Source organism: Lolium rigidum, chromosome 3 (assembly GCF_022539505.1).
Source record: "Lolium rigidum isolate FL_2022 chromosome 3, APGP_CSIRO_Lrig_0.1, whole genome shotgun sequence".
NCBI classification, from domain to species: domain Eukaryota; kingdom Viridiplantae; phylum Streptophyta; class Magnoliopsida; order Poales; family Poaceae; genus Lolium; species Lolium rigidum.
The window spans coordinates 200,501,999-200,525,254 of NC_061510.1; positions in this window are offsets into that span (position 1 = coordinate 200,501,999).

Consider the following 23,256-nt stretch of genomic DNA (forward strand, 5'->3'; position numbering starts at 1 on the left):
AAAACAATGGGTTGTCTCCCATAAGCGCTTTTCTTTAATGCCTTTTAGTTAGGCTCGAGTAATTTGAGAAGATGCTCACATAAGAAATATGCATTGAAGTAAAAGAGAGCATCAAGAAGCAAATTCAAAACACATTTAAGTCTAACCCACTTCCTATGCATAGCAATCTCTTACACAAATAAATTCACAAAGAACAAAGTGACAAGCATAGGAAGATAAAACAAGAGTAACTTCAAAACTTTCAACATATAGAGAGGTGTTTTAGTACCATAAAACACTTCTACAACCATATTTTCCTCTCTCATAATGATTTTCAGTAGCATCATGAATAAACTCAACAATAAAACTATCACATGAAGTATGCTTTTCATGATCTACAAACATATAATTTTTATCAAGCTCAAAAATGGTGGGATTAAAACATTCAACCCCACTTTTAACAGTTTTATAACAAGATGATTGATCATTCCAAGATAAGGTCAAGACCCCTCAATCTCATTTCAATAGTAGTACTATTAATATTATCAACCAATATAGGACCATCATCTAGAGCTTTATCATAAACATTTTCTAAGCAAAACTCTTTAGTACCATGCATTTCAAAGTTAGGCACAAATAAGGGATTATCATAAGATTTACCAAAATAGCATGGATTATCATAGATAACAGGAGCATAATTATTATCACAATTTTTACTCATAGTAGATATTTCAAGCGAATCCACAGAAAATAACATTCATCCTCCTTCGGTAAGCATGGGGGACAAGAGATAAAGAGTTACTCTCATTAGAAGGTTGGCATGGGTAGCTAATCCATTCTTCCTCCTTTTGTTTATCACTCTCCTCCTCTTTTTCATCTATTGAGCTTTCAGGTTCAGAAATTTCTTCTTCCACTGGTTCCTGCAAATTGTGGATATATTCTCGTGCATGACTAAGTCTCTGTTTATAATCAATGATATAACAATTATTACTGAAATTTTCTATGCAAAACTCAAGGATAAAAGAGACCAAATCTTTAGGTCTTTACAAGCAACACATGTTTCATAATTTTTAGACATGAAGGATTCTATTTCGAAGCTCCCATAAATAAGACAAATTGTTCTACTTCTTCAAATCCAACATGAATATAGTTATTCCAATGATAATTCATAACTAAAACTTCTTTACTAAAGCCACATTGGAATTTAAGATGTTTAGTATCCTGTTCAGAGCAACAATTTATAACATGAGACATGATAGATACAATTATAACAATAGAACTTAGCAACTATGTTATAACATGAGAAGTAACTCAAACAAAGGGTCATGAATAATAGTGCATTGAAAGCAACTGTTTGTTTATGAGCATAGAGAAAACATAGTAAAGTGGTACTCAACATGTCCTTTATGAAGTAGCAAAACATAATTGCTAGGACACCTTTAAAGTTCAAAGGGTGACTAGATACAAGTAATTTAAGAACAAGCAATAACATAATCATGAATCATTCAAAAATAATTTTGGGACTATGCACATTGCACTAAGAATGACAACTATGCTCTCTTAATTGTTGCATAAAGAAGAGGATGAAAACTCAACATAGAAGTAAAGAAAGACTCTTTTCAAAGTAAGCAAGATTAACAAGTTTTATAAACCTTCCAAAAAGTATGGTACTCATTAGCTTTGAGCTCTCATTGCCCCTATCATAAGCATCTTGAATGGTTAAAGTTAATGTGATGGAAAATATGAGCTATATGCTTGACAAATCACAAGTTGAAAATCTCGTGCCCCTTGAATACGAGTACCTAAACCTCATGCTACTCAACTTAGGTCCCAAATAAGTTCTTGTCATTGTAAGTATACATGGATCATCGAGAACCGCCAACGGGGTACCTCCTGCCCCATGATATGGAAGTACTCTTTTAGGAGCAATCCCATGCCAAAATGACAAGACAAACAGACAATGAGCATCTCAGCAATCTTTTTATTCACTATGGGTATAGCTTTTTATTGAAAATGCTTCATAGAATGCTCACTATGGTTCATTGTAAATTTCCACCACATGAATGATGCATGGCTTAGATTAGCGGCCCAGGTGTTTCTCTAAAACATATACAAACTCCATGGACTTACATGTTTCCATTTTATTTCGCACCTGTTATCACCAGAATTTGACCGAGTCAGAGGTGGGCCGTGATCTAGATGGGTTTGAAGAATATATATATAGAAGAAATATGTGAATCGGCCTTACATGCAAAGTTTGGGCTAGTTTGCCCTTGTATCTGTAACATATTAGATTACGTGTCGGTTAGGAGTTAGAGTTTTACCCGTGCACGGTTAGGTGCACGCCCGAATTAGAAAGTCCCCTGGACTATAAATATGTATCTAGGGTTTATGGAATAAACAACAACCAACGTTCAACACAAACAAATCTCGGCGCATCGCCAACTCCTTCGTCTCGAGGGTTTCTCCTGGTAAGCACCATGCTGCCTAGATCGCATCTTGCGATCTAGGCAAGACGAAGCTTATTACGTTGTTCATGCGTTGCTCGTGCTGAAGCCTTTTTGATGGCGAGCAACGTAGTTATCTTAGATGTGTTAGGGTTAGCATTGTTCTTCGTATCATATGCATGTCGTAGTGCAACCCTTATACATCTAGCCGCCCTACACCTATCTTAGGTGTAGGGCTGCACCCGCTTGATCATCGTTTAGTAGATCCGATCTGTTACGGTTGCTCCTTGTTCTTCAAGGATTAGTTTAACATCCGCAATAGTTAGGCCTTACAAAGGGTTGGAGGATCCAGCGGCGTGTAGGGTGTAGTTTGCTAGCCCTAGACAGGGATGTTCGGGGATCAACTTCGTGTTGGTTTTTAGGCCCTGTCTAGGATCGGCTTACGATCACCGTACGCGAGCGCGAGGCCCAATCGTGAGTAGGATGATCCGATTATGCGGTGAAAACCCTAAATCGTCGTAGATCGCTTTAGCTTTATCTTGATCAAGCAGGACCACCATATATTCGTACACCTCGTATGAATCATAGGTGGATCGGCTCTTTGAGCCGATTCACGGAGATAACCTGAGAGCCGATCGAGGCTCGTATTTAACGTTTACGTGTATGCCATGCAGGAAACTAAGCGAGGCATCATCCAACACCTCCCCGACCAGGTATAGGTCAGGTGGCACGCCCTTGCGACAGCATCGGACGTGTGACCAGAAGGCTTTGCGGGCCGTCGCTCCGAGGGATCGGGGCCGGCCGCAGCCCTAGTTGTTCCCGGCTCTACGGTGTTGCCAGTCGCTGCCCGCCGGTGGGTTTCTGACCGCAACACATTCTGGCACGCCCGGTGGGACCAACTTCGACATCCACCGCATCGCCATCTACATCCGAGATGGCGGAAAGCACTCCGGTCAAGTACGAGGATCTGCCTGACGAGCTCAAGAAGAAGCATGACGAGATCAAGGCGGTCCTCGAAGCCGACCTCATCGGCTCTTTCCACGGAACCCGCTCCCATGGCGTCGGGTGGAAGGGGTTCTCACCGAAGGCGCACTCGATGGAGTGGATCCGTCCGCCTCGTCGAAGAACGCACCGAGTCGGCCGCGTCAGGAGATCAACTACATGGTGGCTCATTCGCTGCACCGCCACTCTGAGAGCCTGGTGAACACTTTGGAGCGTGTCGCTCTGCGCGTGATCTAGGAAATCATGAGCCACCAGTATTCTCCGTCGGGACCAGCTCTGGGGACTTACAGAGGAGAAATACCATTCCAGTCCCGTCCACCGCTGCCGTTCGCGTTGGCAGCACCAGAAGTGCCGAACTCATCAGCATACGTCGTCTACAAGATTGGTGGTGACCCTAGTGACTACCAATTCCTACCTGAGGCGTCCAAGGAGATCCCGCACGGATACACGTGTGCATACGTGCCAGACTGCAGTACCTGGGCACTCTCGAACCAGGCTGCAACAGCAGGGGCCTCTAGAACAGCAGGAGGAACGTCGGGAGCAGATCTTGAGAAGCAAACGTGGTTAGCTAAGTACGCCACTCCGACAAACCTCCAGAGCCCAGCTCCTGCAGTTGGCTCAGAACCGGAAAAGCAAGCATGGCTGGCTAAGTATGCCACCCCGGCGAATCTTCAGGGTTCGACACCTTCGACCATCACCGCGGATCAGATTTGTACAATTCGAAAGATCGAGTTCGGCATGATGCCGAAAAGGAAGACGTTCGGCTACACCAAGCCGTACCCTAACGAGTACGAATTGATCCCGCTACCACCCAAATATCGGCTCCCGGACTTCACAAAGTTTAGTGGATCGGATGGTTCCAGCTCCATCGAGCATGTGAGCCGATATTTGGCACAGCTGGGCACGATCTCGGCATCGGACGAGCTGCGTGTGAGGTTCTTCGCACGGTCCCTCACGAGGATCGGCTTTCGGGTGGTACACATCGCTGCCACCGAACTCAATCCGGACTTGGAAGCGAGTTGGAAGAGCGGTTCCATGAGCAAGTATCACTCAGAGGCTTCCGAGGCTGGCATTGCCGATCTAGCACAAGTACGACGCAGCGCGGGGAAACAGTGTCGGAATACATCCGGCGCTTCGGGACCGTGAGGAACCGATGCTATTCGGTTCACGTAAGTGAAAAAGAAGCGATCGAGTTGGCGGTGGTGGGTCTCTCATCATCGATCAGAGGACGTGGCCTCCCAAGCGAGACTACCCTTCATTGGCGCACATGGTGCGAAGCCGTCGGCATATGAACAGGCGCCACCCGGATGTTTACCAGGACAAATTCAAGCGTGCGGTGGCCCTGGTTGAGGCAGACGAGGATGAAGGTGCTGCGGGAGATCGAGAGGTAGCAGTGGCCGAATGGACTCGAGCGGCAGGCCCCGTTTCCTGCAAATGGGTTAAGCCACAAGGCCCTCCAAAAGGGTTCGACTTCGACGTGACCAAAACTGAGCAGATTTTCGATCTCTTACTCACGGAGAAGCATATAAAGGTACCCGAAGGCCACAAGATCCCCACGGTGCGAGAACTGAACGGAAAGCCATACCTGCAAGTGGCATAACACGTTCACCCACACCACTAACGACTGCAGGGTGTGGCGTCGGAAGATCCAAATGGCGATAGAAAAAGGGCGGCTAATTTTCAACCGGTACGCCATGAAGGTCGACACACACCCCTTCCCCGCCATTAACATGGTGGAGTATACTTACCATGGAGGGTGCCAGCCCGATTTCTCGTGCAATATCAACATGGTGGGACCTGGGCACCACTGCGGTAAGGACGGAGATGAGGGCAGCTGCTCTCATAGCAAAGACACAGAGGACGCCGCTCCACGCGATCGGCTCCGCCAAGACGGCAAGCGCTACGTCACAGAGGGAGAAGTGAAGAACATAAGATATCAGCGACCTCTCTCTGATCACCTCCTCAACAAGTATGTGGGTCAATACGACCAACGCCGGCGATACAACGACGATGATGAAGAAGATCGTCTGGCTAGGGACGACAGGAGACATTGTCGGCATGATCACGACGAGGAGCGATACGAGCGCCACGCCAAGGAGAAGTCGAGGGAGCAAGACGACGTGGATAGGCACTGGGACTGCCCCTTCTTCAGATACTCGCTGGGATTCAGGAATGAGCCGATTGCCAACAATCGGCAATCGCCCGAAATGCAAACAGAAGAAGAAGGATGCAGCTAACGTGTCCGTGTTCAAACGTCTAGGGCCTCTCCCGCCTCGGAACAAGCATGCCGAGTCCGCTCGGGTGGAAGATCTCGAGGAACCGAGAGGATGATGATGAAGAAGACAAGTATCATCGGCCAAGATGGTGCCCCGATGGGCTCAGCCTGTTCCCGAAGCGAAGGGTTCAGCGTCCGCGTGGGTTGGAAGAAGGCGAAAGATTATACCTGCACACGTTGAGGAAGGCACGGCCTGATCCGGCCGCCAAAATTCAGCGAACCCTGGACGAAGAAGGTCGGCCACAAAGAAAAGAGTGGCGCCCCAAGCAAAGGAAAGCCGATGATAAAACATCGGCTGGCACAAACATGGTGCTCATCCTCCCAACGGAGTTTATCGCTCGAGGATTAAACGATGCACTCAAGGTGGACGACGGCGAGCGCATCGACATGACGAGAGGATGAAGTTAGGCTGGTCGTATCCACGCGGCCTAACCATGTAGCTGGAGCAAATCAATGAGCAAACGTGGCGAGGCTGATCCTTGTGATCGGCCCCAAAAATTTATGGAGGAACATTACGAAACCTTCATCGAACAAGCAACGTGGAGGCCGATTCCAGCAATCGGCCAAAATTATCCTCACCATCCATTACTGCCCGGGTTCAACATTTGATCCAACGCAGCCGATACCATCAAATCCCTTGAAAGAATCGGCTCGGGGGGCACCCAGGTGGATAAAACACGAGGAAAGCGTCTTACAAATGCCCAGCAGCCTAAGATATCCTTTGATGATGCGTCTTACAAATGCCCAGCAGCCTAAGATATCCTTTGATGATGGGTATTGAAGTATGGGGGCCGATACATAAATCGGCCGTAAAAAATTCAAAAAAATTTAAGCACAGCCGATGCAGCAGACACCGACTTAAGGTTAGAAAGCCGATGCATGGCCATCGACTCAAGAGGTGACTCGATGGATCAGGAAGTAGGCCACGAAGAGAGACTCGATGGACCAATGCCAATGCCAAGAGCAGCCTGGACGTGCGGATCAGGTTAAGGATGGGTTGCATCAGATCCGCCAAAGGAAAGGAGCCGATCTGACTAGCAAGGCGCAAGGAGTAGACTGAAGAAGCTCGGGGGGCAGCTCACCCTGAAGATTCTCTGCTCTGGGAAGCCGATTTTGTTGAAATCGGCTGGCTCTGCGTTATGACTTGAGGCCAATGGCGGCACATTGGGCTGACTCACTACCTTTCTCGCCTTGACTGAGGCTCGGGGGGCAGCTTGCCCTGAAGGACCCTTTGCTATAAGGAGCCGATTTGGTTGAAATCGTTTGGCTCTACATCTCAGCTTTTGAGGAATAGTTGTTGCGGAAAAAACGGAGCCAGGAGCCTGTCCTGCAGAAGTATCATCTCCAGCCTCTGGGTTGAGTTAGCAATGGTCTCAAAGAGCCTCTGAAAGCAAAGGGGATTTGGAAGAGAAGGGTCTGGCAGGAAAATGTCTGAAAACTGAGGCCAGGCATTATTTCAGGGGTTTTGCCGTTGAATCCAACATTACGCTCAGTGACTGCGGATTGAACCTGTTCGGTTGGAAGTTTAGGGATCTGAATTTGAGCAAGGTTCGCAGGTTACCGATGTGTTGCCATCGGCTTATTGAGCGGTGATCAAATTAGCAATCGGCAGAATCAGTACGAAAAGAAATCGGCGAAATCAAGTTAAGGGAAATTCTTCATTAATGTTGGGATTTCTTACAATGAAGAGCCAACTGCTCAAAGAAGAAAGGAAGAACAAAAGAAGAGCCGATTGCTCGGGGGTTACTAATCCTACGTTGCTAATCCTCGCTAGCATCATCGTCGGCATCGGAGTTGCCGCCGGCGCCACCTCCGGAGGCTTCCTCGTCGCTGCTGCCCCAACCTTCGGCCGGAGCCTCCTCTTCCTTGTCATCATCATCATCCTCGCTATCCGCCCAAGTGCGGAAGCGCTTCGTCGGCGGGTACCCGGCAGAAGAGGAGGAATCATCTTCCTCCTCCTCTTCTCCTCTTTCCTCGTCGTCATCTTCGTCCTCGCTGTCCGCCCACATGCGGGAGCGCTTCTTCGGCGGGAGTTTGGCGAAGGGGGAGGCCTTGGCCTTCGCTACTTCTCCTTCTTTCTTCTCCTTGTCGCAGGAGATGGGGTTCGCCCCGGAGTAGAGGTTGTCCTCATTCTTGTTCTTCGGCGATGATTGGAGGGGGAGGCCTGAGACGGAGGAGGAAGAGGAAGACATGGCTGCAGGGGAAGAGGGTTTTTTGGCGCTGGTGGACAGAACAGAGCAAGGGGATGGAGTGGTGAACCGTTTGGCACAGATAAATAAAGGGAGTGTAGTGGAGATTTAATGCCATGACGGTTCTCGAGGATGTTATGCCGAAATTATCAATTCGTGCAGAGAAGCCCAGGAGGCGAGGCGAAATGATGGAAGATTCTGCGGCGGTTACGCTCGCCACGACATGACCCGACGAAAGAAAAGCGTAATGATTTTGGAAATGTCATTTCCAAAACCAGGGGGGCATGTGTTATCACCAGAATTTGACCGAGTCAGAGGTGGGCCGTGATCTAGATGGGTTTGAAGTATTTATATATAGAAGAAATATGTGAATCGGCCTTACATGCAAAGTTTGGGCTAGTTTGCCCTTGTATCTGTAACATATTAGATTACGTGTCGGTTAGGAGTTAGAGTTTTACCCGTGCACGGTTAGGTGCACGCCCGAATTAGAAAGTCCCTGGACTATAAATATGTATCTAGGGTTCATGGAATAAACAACAACCAACGTTCAACACAAACAAATCTCGGCGCATCGCCGACTCCTTCGTCTCGAGGGTTTCTCCTCGGTAAGCACCATGCTGCCTAGATCGCATCTTGCGATCTAGGCAGACACGAGCTTATTACGTTGTTCATGCGTTGCTCGTGTCTGAAGCCTTTTGATGGCGAGCAACGTAGTTATCTTAGATTTGTTAGGGTTAGCATTGTTCTTCGTATCATATGCTCGTCGTAGTGCAACCCTTATACATCTAGCCGCCCTTACACCTATCTTAGGTGTAGGGGCGGCACCGCTTGATCATCGTTTAGTAGATCCGATCCGTTACGGTTGCTCCTTTTCTTCAAGGATTAGTTTAACATCCGCAATAGTTAGGCCTTACAAAGGGTTGGAGGATCCAGCGGCGTGTAGGGTGTAGTTTGCTAGCCCTAGACAGGATGTTCGGGGATCAACTTCGTGTTGGTTTTTAGGCCACTGTCTAGGATCGGCTTACGATCACCGTACGCGAGCGCGAGGCCCAATCGTGAGTAGGATGATCCGATTATGCGGTGAAAACCCTAAATCGTCGTAGATCGCTTTAGCTTTATCTTGATCAAGCAGGACCACCATATATTCGTACACCTCGTATGAATCATGGGTGGATCGGCTCTTTGAGCCGATTCACGGGATAACCCGAGAGCCGATCGAGGCTCGTATTTAACGTTTACGTGTATGCCATGCGGGAAACTAAGCGAGGCATCATCCAACACCTCCCCGACCGGGTATAGGTCGGGTGGCACGCCCTTGCGACGGCATCGGACGTGTGACCGGAAGGCTTTGCGGGCCGTCGCTCTGAGGGACTGGGGCCAGCCGCAGCCCTAGTTGTTCCCGGCTCTACGGTGTTGCCAGTCGCTGCCCGCCGGTGGGTTTCTGACCGCAACAGCACCGCTAGGCATCCATAAACAAAAGAACATGAAATCAACTAAATATGAATAAGTGCAATGTTGAAAGTGTTCCCCATATGAAAGCATGGTTGTGCTAACTCCCAACTCGCAATTTGCAAACATATAAACTTCATAAGGTAGTCACAGTGATCAAGTTTATTAAGTGCAAGAAAGTAAATGTGCCATCAAGTTCGTGAGAGTTTTACTAACTAATTTTCTCATGCCAAAATTTAATTTGAAAGATAAATAAAAACATGATGAATATACTTGGAATAGCAATAATGCTAGTAGGTAGATATGGTGGACACAATTGGCAAACTTTAGTTATTTGTGGTTGGATGCACAAGTAGAGTTCATACTCAGTGCAGGTGAAGGCTAGCAAAAGACTGGGAGCGACCAACTAAGAGAGCAGTAATGGCCATAATCATGCATAGCGACAAAACATTATCAATCAAAGCATAAAGTTATATTAGAAGTCAAAAAGTAAATGATCATAGAGGCTTTAGTTGACTCTTTTGTAGTCATAACATGGTATAAGCATGTGCCAAGTCAACACAATAAAGCAACAAAGGAGAATACCACAATATTATGCTTTTTATGATGGAAACAATTCATGATTCTTTCAATGGCACATTAAGCACTCTCAGCTATTTGAGACAAGTCATGCTACAACAATAAATATTAAGCATATGACTAGAATAACATCTAACATAACATGCCAAAGTCTATGTGTTGTGGGTATACTTTATGGGTATATCAACGACATGGTCTAGATCCGGCAAGCCCGGGTGGCTCACAGATGGTGATGGTGGCATATGGCCCATCGGGCGGCCCAGTTGTTGTTGATAGAAGATGGATGAAGTCCAGCCTAGGAACAAGAGACGGATCTCAAATGACCTATGCCGATAGTAGGATCCTTGGAGGCCCATGAAGTATCCGGATCCAATACGACGTATAAGGAACGGTGGATCCTTGACGTGCACGGCAATGTAATATTCCGTAATTAGGCATCTTGTATTCGGCTAGGACTCTCCGTGTAAACCCTAGATCCCGGCGCCTTTATAAGCCGGATCCGGGAGCCCTAGAGGCACAACCACAACTCATTGTAACAACGCGAAAGCGCCCAGATAATTCGAGACAAGAAGCAGTAGGCCCTGTCATCGTGCAGGTGTTCCAAAGCTGGGTAAATCGCGTACCACCGTCCCGAGGACTCTCCGCCCGATGGCCCCTACTTATTGTCCCCCTTGTGAGGATCCCTCCTCCGAGGTACCATCGAATAAGAAACAACAGTTGGCGCCCACCGTGGGGCCAGCGGCGTCTGGAGGCCGGAACCGGGAGGGTTCCACCATGGGAAGCTTCAATGACTCCATCGCTGTGGGGTGTGTCCTTTACGCCGGGAACTTTCCGATCGTCCCCCAAGAAGAGTGCTAGATTCTGGCTAAGACTGACCCCGTCAAGCACTCCATCATCCCAATCGGCGACATTCACATCTTCATCGGTGAGACCATCGATTCCAACGGAAACGCCCTGGTAAGTCACGCTGACGCGACCGCCGCTAAGCAGGATGCAGTCACGAAGATCCGATCTAAGTCACAGGAACTTCCTAAGGAAGATTACGCGTCAGATCTAGAAATTTCAAAGCCCACCCAATCCGCCCATGAGCAGGAAACAATGGTGGAAGACCAATGCAGATCCGCCTGGGTCTCCCAGGTGTTAGAGAAGCAAAGGTGCCACTTCGTGCACTTCCTCGCACATACCGCAAGAACTGCCCCTCCTCAGGATGGAGCTGGACCCATGCAGGTCGAGGCTGCTTGGAAATAGCAATACTTTGGATCAGCAAGAGGTTGCTGGAGACAACAATGCTCCGGATCGGCAAGAGGATGCCGGAGACGAAGAAGAGTCAATACTTGACAAGCCGAAGCCCACTATGCGACGATCGTCCTCCATGGACATAGAGGAATACAACCGTGTTATGAAGGAGTTGGAGGATGAGGAGAAAGCTGAGGCAGAATCCGCCCCGCCAAAGCAGGTCCTCGTGACCCTAACTGGGATGGAGCAACGAACTGACGCATAAGCGACTCCGCTCAATGCCGGAATTCCAGGCCCGTCAAATCCGGAGACCCGCAATGAGTGCGCATCGCATCATGCCGAATCCTGGAGAAGGACATGTCCTCGAACACGGGGAAGACATGTCCATAGAAGAGCTCGCCATGGCAGCAGGCCGGGGTGCTATTGCAAACTCGAAAATCCTAACCAAGCCAATAAATCCGGATGAAGCCGCAGACCCGGAAGCTCTAGAAGCAAAAAGGAAGGAACTGATGCCTACCGCTGAGAGGTTTGACAATACCATAGTAGTAATGCTGGAGGAAAGGCAAGATGTGGAGGAGTTGCTGGAACGGGTCGAGGAGAAAGAGCGCACAACAGTAGAATACTTACAGAAGGCCAGAGCACTCAGAGAGTGGTGGGAGATGATCATAGGTGATGCCAGCAGGGAAGCAGATAGGATCCGACAGGAAGCCATTCGCCCCCGCAAGATCAACTTTGACACCCCCACCAATCATCAACCGCTCGCAACTCCAAAGGATAACAAGAAGATGGCTGCGGAGCGTCTGGCCAAGAATGACAAGGAAATAGACATCAACCACCTCCGCACACACGTCACTTCAGCAATGAAGCAACATAGTAAGGCAGATACTTCTCCCTGGATGGAATCCAATCCAGATCTATGTGTATCCACCGCGCAGAAGAACGCCTCGGGAAGGGAGCGCCGTGACGAAGAATCGCGCACCGGATCCACGGAGCGCAAAAGAAGAACCAGGGAACATCCAAATCCGATCCCCGTACCCTCGACAACACCTCCAAGCGGATAAAAACAAGGGAAAGGATCCGATGTATGCTGGTAGGGACAAGTACCGAAACCCGTCACCTCCGCCCCGGAACCCGCGTCCTCCTCCGCCACCTCGACGATGAAGTACAGCCGGAAACACCAGACCCCATGGGCCTGGTGGAATTAACATCCGCGAAAACGTGGTCCCTCAAAGGAACCGGAACAGGGAGCGCACGCCCGAGCCCCGCAAGAGCCGGAACGAAGAACGCAAGCCTGAGCCCCGCAGAAGCCGGATTGAGGGATGCGGCGCCATCATGGAGAAGGCAGCCACCAAAGCCGGAGTCGGCGGCAAGAAGGACACGGAGACCAAGAAAGCGGAAGCAAAAGGTCTCAACGCCCCCTCACGGATCTCCCTCCCCACCACCCGGTGGAGGAGGTGGAGGCGGAGGCGGAGGCCGGAGATCTCGTTCCCGCTCAAAATCTCCCGCCCGCAACTTCGTGTGTTTCTTGACGCATATCCCGGGTATCACCGGATCCGGATGAAGAAGTCCGACCAAAGGCGACCTCGTTCATCACACCCTTTGGCACTTACTGCTATGTCACCATGCCGTTTGGTTTGAAAAATGCAGGTGCCACCTACCAGAGTACGATGGAGCGATGCCTGAAGGACCAAATTTGCCGGAACATGCACGCTTACGTCAACGATATCGCAGTCATGACCCGGAAAGGCTTCGAATTGATCAGCGATCTCACGGAAACCTTTGAAAATCTCCGACGGTACAAGATGATGTTGAATCCACTGAAGTGCGTCTTTGGCGTGCTAGCCGGAAAACTCCTTGGCTTCATTGTATCTCACAGAGGCTGATGTCTACGGGTGCTTCTATTCTTGTAGACAGTTTTGGGCCTCCAAGAGCAGAGGTTTGTAGAACAGCAGCAAGTTTCCCTTAAGTGGATCACCCAAGGTTTATCGAACTCGGGGAGGAAGAGGTCAAAGATATCCCTCTCATGCAACCCTGCAACCACAAAGCAAGAAGTCTCTTGTGTCCCCAACACACCTAATAGGTGCACTAGTTCGGCGAAGAGATAGTGAAATACAGGTGGTATGAATAAGTATGAGCAGTGGCAACGGCACCGGAAAAGTGCTTTGCCCGGGACGGTAAACAAGCGATAGTAACGCAGCAGTAGTAATGCGGTAAAACGAGTAAACAAGCGGCGATAGCGAGTATTTAGGAACAAGGCCTAGGGATTACACTTTCACTAGTGGACACTCTCAACATTGATCACATAACGAGAATAGATAAATGCATACTCTACATCTCTTGTTGGATGATGAACACATTGCGTAGGATTACACGAACCCTCAATGCCGGAGTTAACAAGCTCCACAATTCAATGTTCATATTTAAATAACCTTAGAGTGCATGAAAGATCAACACGACTAAACCAAGTACTAACATAGCATGCACCTCTGTCACCTTCACACCATGTAGGAGGAATAGATCACATCAATACCATCATAGCAATAGTTAACTTCATAATCTACAAGAGATCATAATCATAGCCTACGCCAAGTACTAACACGGATGCACACACTTGTCACCATTACACCGTGCGGGAGGAATAAAACTACTTTAATAACATCACTAGAGTAGCACATAGATAAATTGTGATACAAAACACATTGCAATCATAAAGAGATATAAATAAGCACTTCACTACGCCATTCATAACGGTGAATAAGTATTCCGTGAAATATAGCCTAAGAGACCCACACGGTGCACACACTTGTCACCTTTACACACGTGGGACAAGGAGTCTCCGGAGATCACATAAGTAAAACCCACTTGACTAGCATAATGACATCTAGATTACAAGCATCATCATATGAATCTCAATCATGTAAGGCAGCTCATGAGATTATTGTATTGAAGTACATAGGAGAGAGATGAACCACATAGCTACCGGTACAGCCCGAGCCTCGATGGAGAACTACTCCCTCCTCATGGGAGACAGCGGCGTTGATGAAGATGGCGGTGGTGTCGATGGAGGAGCCTTCGGGGGCACTTCCCCGTCCCGGCGGTGTGCCGGAACGGAGACTCCTGTCCCCCGGATCTTGGCTTCGCGATGGCGGCGGCTGCGGAAGGTTTCTCGTACCGTGGCTTTTTCCGTATCGAAGTTTTAGGTCGGGAACCTTTTTATAGGCGAAGGGCGGAGTCGGAAGGTCAACGGGGCGACGACACCATAAGGCGGCGCGGCCAGGGCCTGGGCCGCGCCGGCCTATCATCTGGGGCCTGTGGCCCCCTCCGGCGACTCTCGGGTGTTACGGATGCTTCGGGCAAAATAGGAACACTGGGCGTTGATTTCGTCCAATTCCGAGAATATTTCGTTACTAGGATTTCGAAACCAAAAACAGCGAGAAAACGAGAGCGGCACTTCGGCATCTTGTTAATAGGTTAGTTCCGGAAAATGCACGAATATGACATAAAGTGTGCATAAAACATGTAGATATCATCAATAATGTGGCATGGAACATAAGAAATTATCGATACGTCGGAGACGTATCAGCATCCCCAAGCTTAGTTTCGCTCGTCCCGAGCAGGTAAACGATAAACAAAGATAATTTCTGGAGTGACATGCCATCATAAACTTGATCATACTATTGTAAACACATGTAATGAATGCAGCGATCAAAACAATGGTAATGACATGAGTAAACAAATGAATCATAAAGCAAAGACTTTTCATGAATAGTACTTCAAGACAAGCATCAATAAGTCTTGCATAAGAGTTAACTCATAAAGCAATAATTCAAAGTAAAGGTATTGAAGCAACACAAAGGAAGATTAAGTTTCAGCGGTTGCTTTCAACTTATAACATGTATATCTCATGGATAATTGTCAACATAGAGTAATATAACAAGTGCAATATGCAAGTATGTAGGAATCAATGCACAGTTCACACAAGTGTTTGCTTCTTGAGGTGGAGAGAAATAGGTGAACTGACTCAACATAAAAGTAAAAGAAAGGTCCTTCAAAGAGGAAAGCATCGATTGCTATATTTGTGCTAGAGCTTTGGTTTTGAAAACTTATAGAGAGCATAAAAGTAAAATTTTGAGAGGTGTTTGTTGTTGTCAACGAATGGTAGTGGGCACTCTAACTACCCTATCAACCAGACTTTCAAGAGCGGCTCCCATGAAGGACGTTATCTCTACCAGCAAGGTAGATCATCCCTCTTCTCTTTTGTTTACACATGTACTTTAGTTTCATTATTTATGGATGACACTCCTCCCAACCTTGTGCTTACACAAACCATGGCTAACCGAATCCTCGGGTGCCTTCCAACAATCACATACCATGAAGGAGTGTCTATTTGCAAAATTAAGTTGCTTACTGATGAATCAGAGCAAAACATGTGAAGAGAATTATTAATGCAAGTTAATTAATCGGAGCTGGGAACCCCATTGCCAGCTCTTTTTGCAAAATTATTGGATAAGCGGATGAAGCCACTAGTCCATTGTGAAATTCTGTCAGAAGTAAATGACAAGATCGAAAGATAAAACACCACATACTTCCTCATGAGCTATGAAACATTGACACAAATCAGAGGTGATAAATTTTGAATTATTTAAAGGTAGCACTCAAGCAATTTACTTTGGAATGGCGGAGAAATACCATGTAGTAGGTAGGTATGGTGGACACAAATGGCATAGTGGTTGGCTCAAGGATTTTGGATGCATGAGAAGTATTCCCTCTCGATACAAGGTTTAGGCTAGCAAGGTTATTTGAAACAAACACAAGGATGAACCGGTGCAGCAAAACTCACATAAAAGACATATTATAAACATTATAAGACTCTACACCGTCTTCCTTGTTGTTCAAAACTCAATACTAGCAATTATCTAGACTTTAGAGAGACCAAATATGCAAACCAAATTTAGCAAGCTCTAGGTGTTTCTTCATTAATGGGTGCAAAGTATATGATGCAAGAGCTTAAACATGAGCACAACAATTGCCATGTATCAAATTATTCAAGACATTCTACCAATTACTACATGTAGCATTTTCCGTTTCCAACCATATAACAATTAACGAAGTAGTTTCAACCTTCGCCATGAAAAATAAAAGCTAAGAACACATGTGTTCATATGAACCAGCGGAGCGTGTCTCTCTCCCACACAAGCATTTATTCAAACAAAAACAAAAACAAAAGCACACAGACGCTCCAAGTAAAGTACATAAGATGTGACCGAATAAAAATATAGTTTCAAGAGAAGGAACATGATAATTTGTCGATGAAGAAGGGGATGCCTTGGGCATCCCCAAGCTTAGACAGCTTGAGTCTTCTTGAAATATGCAGGGGTGAACCACCGGGGCATCCCCAAGCTTAGAGCTTTCACTCTTCTTGATCATAGTATATCATCCTCCTCTCTTGACCCTTGAAAACTTCCTCCACACCAAACTCGAAACAACTCATTAGAGGGTTAGTGTACAATAAAAATTAACATGTTCAGAGGTGACACAATCATTCTTAACACTTCTGGACATTGCATAAAGCTACTTGAACATTAATGGATCAAAGAAATTCATCCAACATAGCAAAAGAGGCAATGCGAAATAAAAGGCAGAATCTGTCAAAACAGAACAGTCCGTAAAGATGGATTTTATTGAGGCACCAGACTTGCTCAAATGAAAATGCCCAAATTGAATGAAAGTTGCGTATATATCTGAGGATCACGCACGTAAATTGGCATAATTTTCTAAGCTACCTACAGAGAGGCAGGTCGAAATTCGTGACAGCAAAGAAATCTGTTTCTGCGCAGTAATCCAAATCTAGTATGAACTTTACTATCAAAGACTTTACTTGGCACAACAATGCAACAAAACTAAGATAAGGAGAGGTTGCTACAGTAGTAAACAACTTCCAAGACTCAAATATAAAATAGAAGTACTGTAGCAAAATAAACACATGGGTTATCTCCCAAGAAGTTCTTTCTTTATAGCCATTAAGATGGGCTCAGCAGTTTTAATGATGCACTCGCAAGAAATAGGAGTTGAAGCAAAAGAGAGCATCAAGAAGCAAATTCAAAACACATTTAAGTCTAACATGCTTCCTATGCGTAGGAATCTTGTAAATAAACAAGTTCATGAAGAGCAAAGTGACAAGCATAGGAAGATAAAACAAGTGTAGCTTCAAAAATTTCAGCACATAGAGAGGCATTTTAGTAACATGAAAATTTCTACAACCATATTTTCCTCTCTCATAATAACTTTCAGTAGCATCATGAGCAAACTCAACAATATAACTATCACATAAAGCATTCTTATCATGAGTCTCATGCATAAAATTATTACTACTCCCAACATAAGCATAGTTATTCTTATTAATTGTAGTAGGAGCAAATTCAACAAAGTAGCTATCATTATTATTCTCATCAAGTGTAGGAGGCATAGTATAATCACAACAAAATTTACTCTCCATAGTAGGTGGCACCAAAAGACCACTATCATTATAATCATCATAAATAGGAGGCAAAGTATCATCAAAGAAAATTTTCTCCTCAATGCTTGGGGGACTAAAAATATCATGTTCATCAAAACCAGCTTCCCCAAGCTTAGAACTTTCTATATCATTAGAAACAATGGTATTCAAAGTATTCATGCTAATATGTTCCATGGGTTTTTTAATTTTCGGATCAAACCATCCATGTCTTAAATCAGGAAATAGAATAAGAAGCTCATTGTTGTCCATTATGCCAAACTAGTGTAAACAAGAAACAAAAAGATGCAATTGCAGGATCTAAAGGAAATAGCTTTGAGTACTTACAACGGCGAAAATAGCTTAGTAGCCGAGATCCGGAGTGTGAGTACCTTTTACCTTTCCTCCCCGGCAACGGCGCCAGAAAATAGCTTGATGTCTACGGGTGCTTCTATTCTTGTAGACGAGTGTTGGGCCTCCAAGAGCGAGAGGTTTGTAGAACAGCAGCAAGTTTCCCTTAAGTGGATCACCCAAGGTTTATCGAACTCGGGGAGGAAGAGGTCAAAGATATCCCTCTCATGCAACCCTGCAACAACAAAGCAAGAAGTCTCTTGTGTCCCCAACACACCTAATAGGTGCACTAGTTCGGCGAAGAGATAGTGAAATACAAGTGGTATGAATAAGTATGAGCAGTGCAAACGGCAGCAGAAAAGTGCTTTGCCCAGGACAGTAAACAAGCAGTAGTAACGCAGCAGTAGTAACGCAGTAAAACAGTAAACAAGCAGTGATAGCGATATTTAGGAACAAGGCCTAGGGATTACACTTTCACTAGTGGACACTCTCAACATTGATCACATAACAGAATAGATAAATGCATACTCTACACTCTTGTTGGATGATGAACACATTGCGTAGGATTACACGAACCCTCAATGCCGGAGTTAACAAGCTCCACAATTCAATGTTCATATTTAAATAACCTTAGAGTGCATGAAAGATCAACACGACTAAACCAAGTACTAACATAGCATGCACACTTGTCACCTTCACACCATGTAGGAGGAATAGATCACATCAATACCATCATAGCAATAGTTAACTTCATAATCTACAAGAGATCATAATCATAGCCTACGCCAAGTACTAACACGGATGCACACACTTGTCACCATTACACCGTGCGGGAGGAATAAAACTACTTTAATAACATCACTAGAGTAGCACATAGATAAATTGTGATACAAAACACATTGCAATCATAAAGAGATATAAATAAGCACTTCACTACGCCATTCATAACGGTGAATAAGTATTACGTGAAATATAGCCTAAGAGACCCACACGGTGCACACACTTGTCACCTTTACACACGTGGGACAAGGAGTCTCCGGAGATCACATAAGTAAAACCCACTTGACTAGCATAATGACATCTAGATTACAAGCATCATCATATGAATCTCAATCATGTAAGGCAGCTCATGAGATTATTGTATTGAAGTACATAGGAGAGAGATGAACCACATAGCTACCGGTACAGCCCCGAGCCTCGATGGAGAACTACTCCCTCCTCATGGGAGACAAGCAGCGTTGATGAAGATGGCGGTGGTGTCGATGGAGGAGCCTTCCGGGGGCACTTCCCCGTCCCGGCGGCGTGCCGGAACAGAGACTCCTGTCCCCCAGATCTTGGCTTCGCGATGGCGGCGGCTCTGGAAGGTTTCTCGTACCGTGGCTTTTTCCGTATCAAAGTTTTAGGTCAGGGACCTTTTTATAGGCGAAGAGGCGGAGTCAGAAGGTCAACGGGGCGACGACACCATAAGGCGGCGCGGCCAGGGCCTGGGCCGCGCCGGCCTATCATCTGGGGCCCGTGTGGCCCCCTCTGGCGACTCTCGGGTGTTCTGGATGCTTCCGGGAAAAATAGGAACCTGGGCGTTGATTTCGTCCAATTCCGAGAATATTTCGTTACTAGGATTTCTGAAACCAAAAACAGCAGAAAACAGCGAATCGGCACTTCGGCATCTTGTTAATAGGTTAGTTCCAGAAAATGCACGAATATGACATAAAGTATGCATAAAACATGTAGATATCATCAATAATGTGGCATGGAACATAAGAAATTATCGATACGTCGGAGACGTATCAGAGGCATTGAAGTAAACCCGAAAAAAATCAAGGCTATCCTGAACATCAAGATGCCAACTTGTCTCAAAGATGTGCAACGATTAACTGGCTGCGTTGCTGCAATCAGTAGATTTGTTAGCCGTCTTGGCGAGAAGACACTACCTTTGTAAAAACCGCTGAAGTAAACATACAAATTTGTCTGGGATGACGCAGTAGATGCATCACTTCAGGGGTTGAAGGATATACTCTCTTCCCCGCCTATCTTGGCAGCTCCGGATGAGTCAGAGCCTACTCCTCTACCTGGCAGGTTCCAACAAGGTCACCAGTCTCGTTATCATGGTGGAAGACGGAATCCAAGCAAAGGTACCCTCACTTTCAAAAGCTAGCCTACAGAGTATTCCTAGGTAGCCGGAAGCTGAGACATTACTTAAAGGAGCATCCCATGACAGTTGTGAGCAAAGTTCCATTGTCAACCATCATCAACAACTCCGACGCAACAGGGCGCGTAGCGAAGTGGGGCATAGAAATTTATGCCTTTGACATCAACTACAAAGCCAGATCTTCGATCAAGTCCCAAATTTTGGCGGATTTCTTTGTCGATTGGACTGAAGCGTCGGAGGGCCCAATTGTGCCGGAACGTGAAGCTTGGGTCATGCACTTTGACGGATCCAAGCAGCATCAAGGCTTGGGGGCTGGATTTACCCTGAAGTCACCAACCGGAGAAGAACTGTAGTACGTTTTGCAGATTCACTTCGAAGCTACAAACAACATGGTGGAATATGAGGCTCTACTACACGGTTTCCGCATCACTAAGGAAATTGGGATCAAGCACATCATATGTTGCGGAGATTCCGACTTGGTGGCACAACAAGTAGCCGGAACCTGGAATGCCAGAAACTCCGTTATGGAGGCCTATAGAGATGAAGTTGACGAGATCGCCAAGTGCTTCCTCGGGATACGAAGTCAAGTACGTCAGGAGAGATGACAACACAGTGGCAGATATGCTGTCCAAGCTCGGATCTGGCATGAAACCCATTCCGCCTGGTATTTTCCTTGAGCACCTACGGACACCCTTAGTAAAGGGCGCTAACCCGAAAAACCCAGATGTGGAGGTGTCTCCGGCTAAGGAGGTGATGGTTATCGCTTCGGCTTGTACTCAACCTTTCCACCTCATCGACCAGAAGTTGCTGGAGGATGAAGTCCTCGCACGACAGGTCGTCAGACGAGCAAGGTCCTACACAATAGTTGATGGACAACTCTATAAACGAAGTGCAAACGAGGTATTTCTGAAATGCGTCTCCAATCAAGATGGCATCAAAATCCTCAGAGAGATCCACCACGGTGATTGCGGGCATCACGCCGCTCCCAGGTCCCTCGTTGTAAAAGCTTTCCGACAAGGTTTTTACTGGCTAACAGCTAAAGAAGATGTTGAAAAGATAGTCAAAACTTCTCGAGGTTGCCAGTACTACGCTACTCAACCAAATGCTCTGGCTCAGGAGCTGAAGACCATCCCTATCACTTGGCCGTTCGTGGTCTGGGGGATCGACATGGTCAGAAAATTAAAGAAATCATCTCCTGGCGGTTTTGAGTACCTCTTGGTCACTATTGACAAGTTCAGTAAGTGGATCGAGGCAAAGCTAGTGAGAAAAGCCGATGGTGCTACGACACTAAAATTTGTTTGCAGGCTCGTAGTGAGATACGACATCCCACACAGCATTATCACAGATAATGGCACGAACTTTGCACAAGGAGAACTAATGGATTATTGCAATGATGTAGGGATCCGGCTTGATCTCGCCTCTGTGGCTCATCCATAATCCAATGGGCAGGTCGAGCGAGCCAACGGCCTCATACTAGCCGGAGTCAAACCTCGCCTTGAAGAACCGCTGCAGCAAGCAGCCAGAGCTTGGGTTGAGGAGTTAGATTCTGTTCTGTGGAGTTTATGAACTACCCCTAACAGGTCGACTGGATTCACGCCTTTCTTCCTAGTATACGGATCTGAAGCTGTGCTCCCCTCCGACATCATCCATGATTCCCCGCGAGTTTCTGCCTACAATGAAGAAACTGCTGACGAGGCTCAACAGCTATCTGTGGACCTGCTCGAAGAAGCTCGGAACCTAGATGATCAACGTTCCACCATCTACCAGCAGAAGCTCCGACGCTATCATAACTGTCGAGTTCGGACCGCTCATTTAAGGAAGGTGACTTGGTCCTCCGGCAGGTGAAAGAGCATAAGTTGCAATCTCCATGGGAAGGACCTTTTGTCATCAGCAATGTGCTGCACAACGGATCTTACTACCTCGTTGATATCCGCGAGTTAAAGGATAGACCTACCAATTGGCATCGGAAACGCAAGAGGGAGGATCCAGGTGACGTATACGACGAAACAGACCGTCCCTGGAATATAGCACAGCTACGTCCTTTCCACATTTACCAATTTTCGCATTACATACTTTGTAATAGTTATGATACATTAACAATGAAATAAAGCATATGATTCACTCTTTGAGTCTTTTACCTCCTTTACTTGTTCATTTTTGTATCGTGTATGTTTTTTCGACTAAAACCGCAGAGCTGGATTTTTCCGCCAAGGCGTGTATGAAAGTTGTGATTTTCAAAAAACATCCATTAGGACGTGAGCTCAAGTTTTCTGGTGGATGAGTTTTTCGTTGCGAACTTATGGATTCCTGGTAGGGACTTCCGGTACCTCGGCTGGGGGCTTATTTCCATGGTTATTGACGGATCGCTAGTGGGCTTCGTCGTTGGCGGCGAGCATTTCCAGCTAAAGGTTTTCCGGCTCGTGGAAGGTCAAATAAGCAAGCCGGAAAACTTAGAAACTAGCACTTGCTTTCAAATAATGAAACATGCATATATAATTAAACAGATAGCATGATAAGTTTTTTCTGTCCATGCACTCGTTTCGTCCTAGCTACTTCAAATATTTAAGTTATATTACAAACCCTCGAAGGGGCCAAAATGATGCAGTGTTTATAACTTTCCCGCAGGAACAAGTTTTTTACTTCTCCTTGACCGGAGAAGAAGGATCTTCATCTTCAGCTTGGACCTCGCTCTTTTCCGCTTCCTTAGCCGGAGAAGAAGCGTCTTCATCGTCGCTCTTCGTCTTGTTCTTCTCAGCTTCCTTGGAGCTGGTCCAGGTATATCGGCTTCCGTCCCCGGATCCGGCTGGTCTTGCCTCCCTTCACGCTCCTTCTCAAGCTCCGCTTCGAGAGGTTCATCAGCAGGAAGCACCACTTTGTCGTAGAATTCGTCGTGATGAATGCGCCGTGCAATCCTAGTGTCATAACCACTGCAAGCATCCAAAAGCGCATCTGCATCCACATTCGGAGGAATGCCAACAGTGGTCACATCACATCAATATCAAGACCCAGAGCACGAGCAAGACACATTGCCAAGGACATCTGAGCAGCGCCTCAGGCTGAAGAATCTTGGAGATCAACCACAAGCTCCGGCAGGACATCCATTTTCT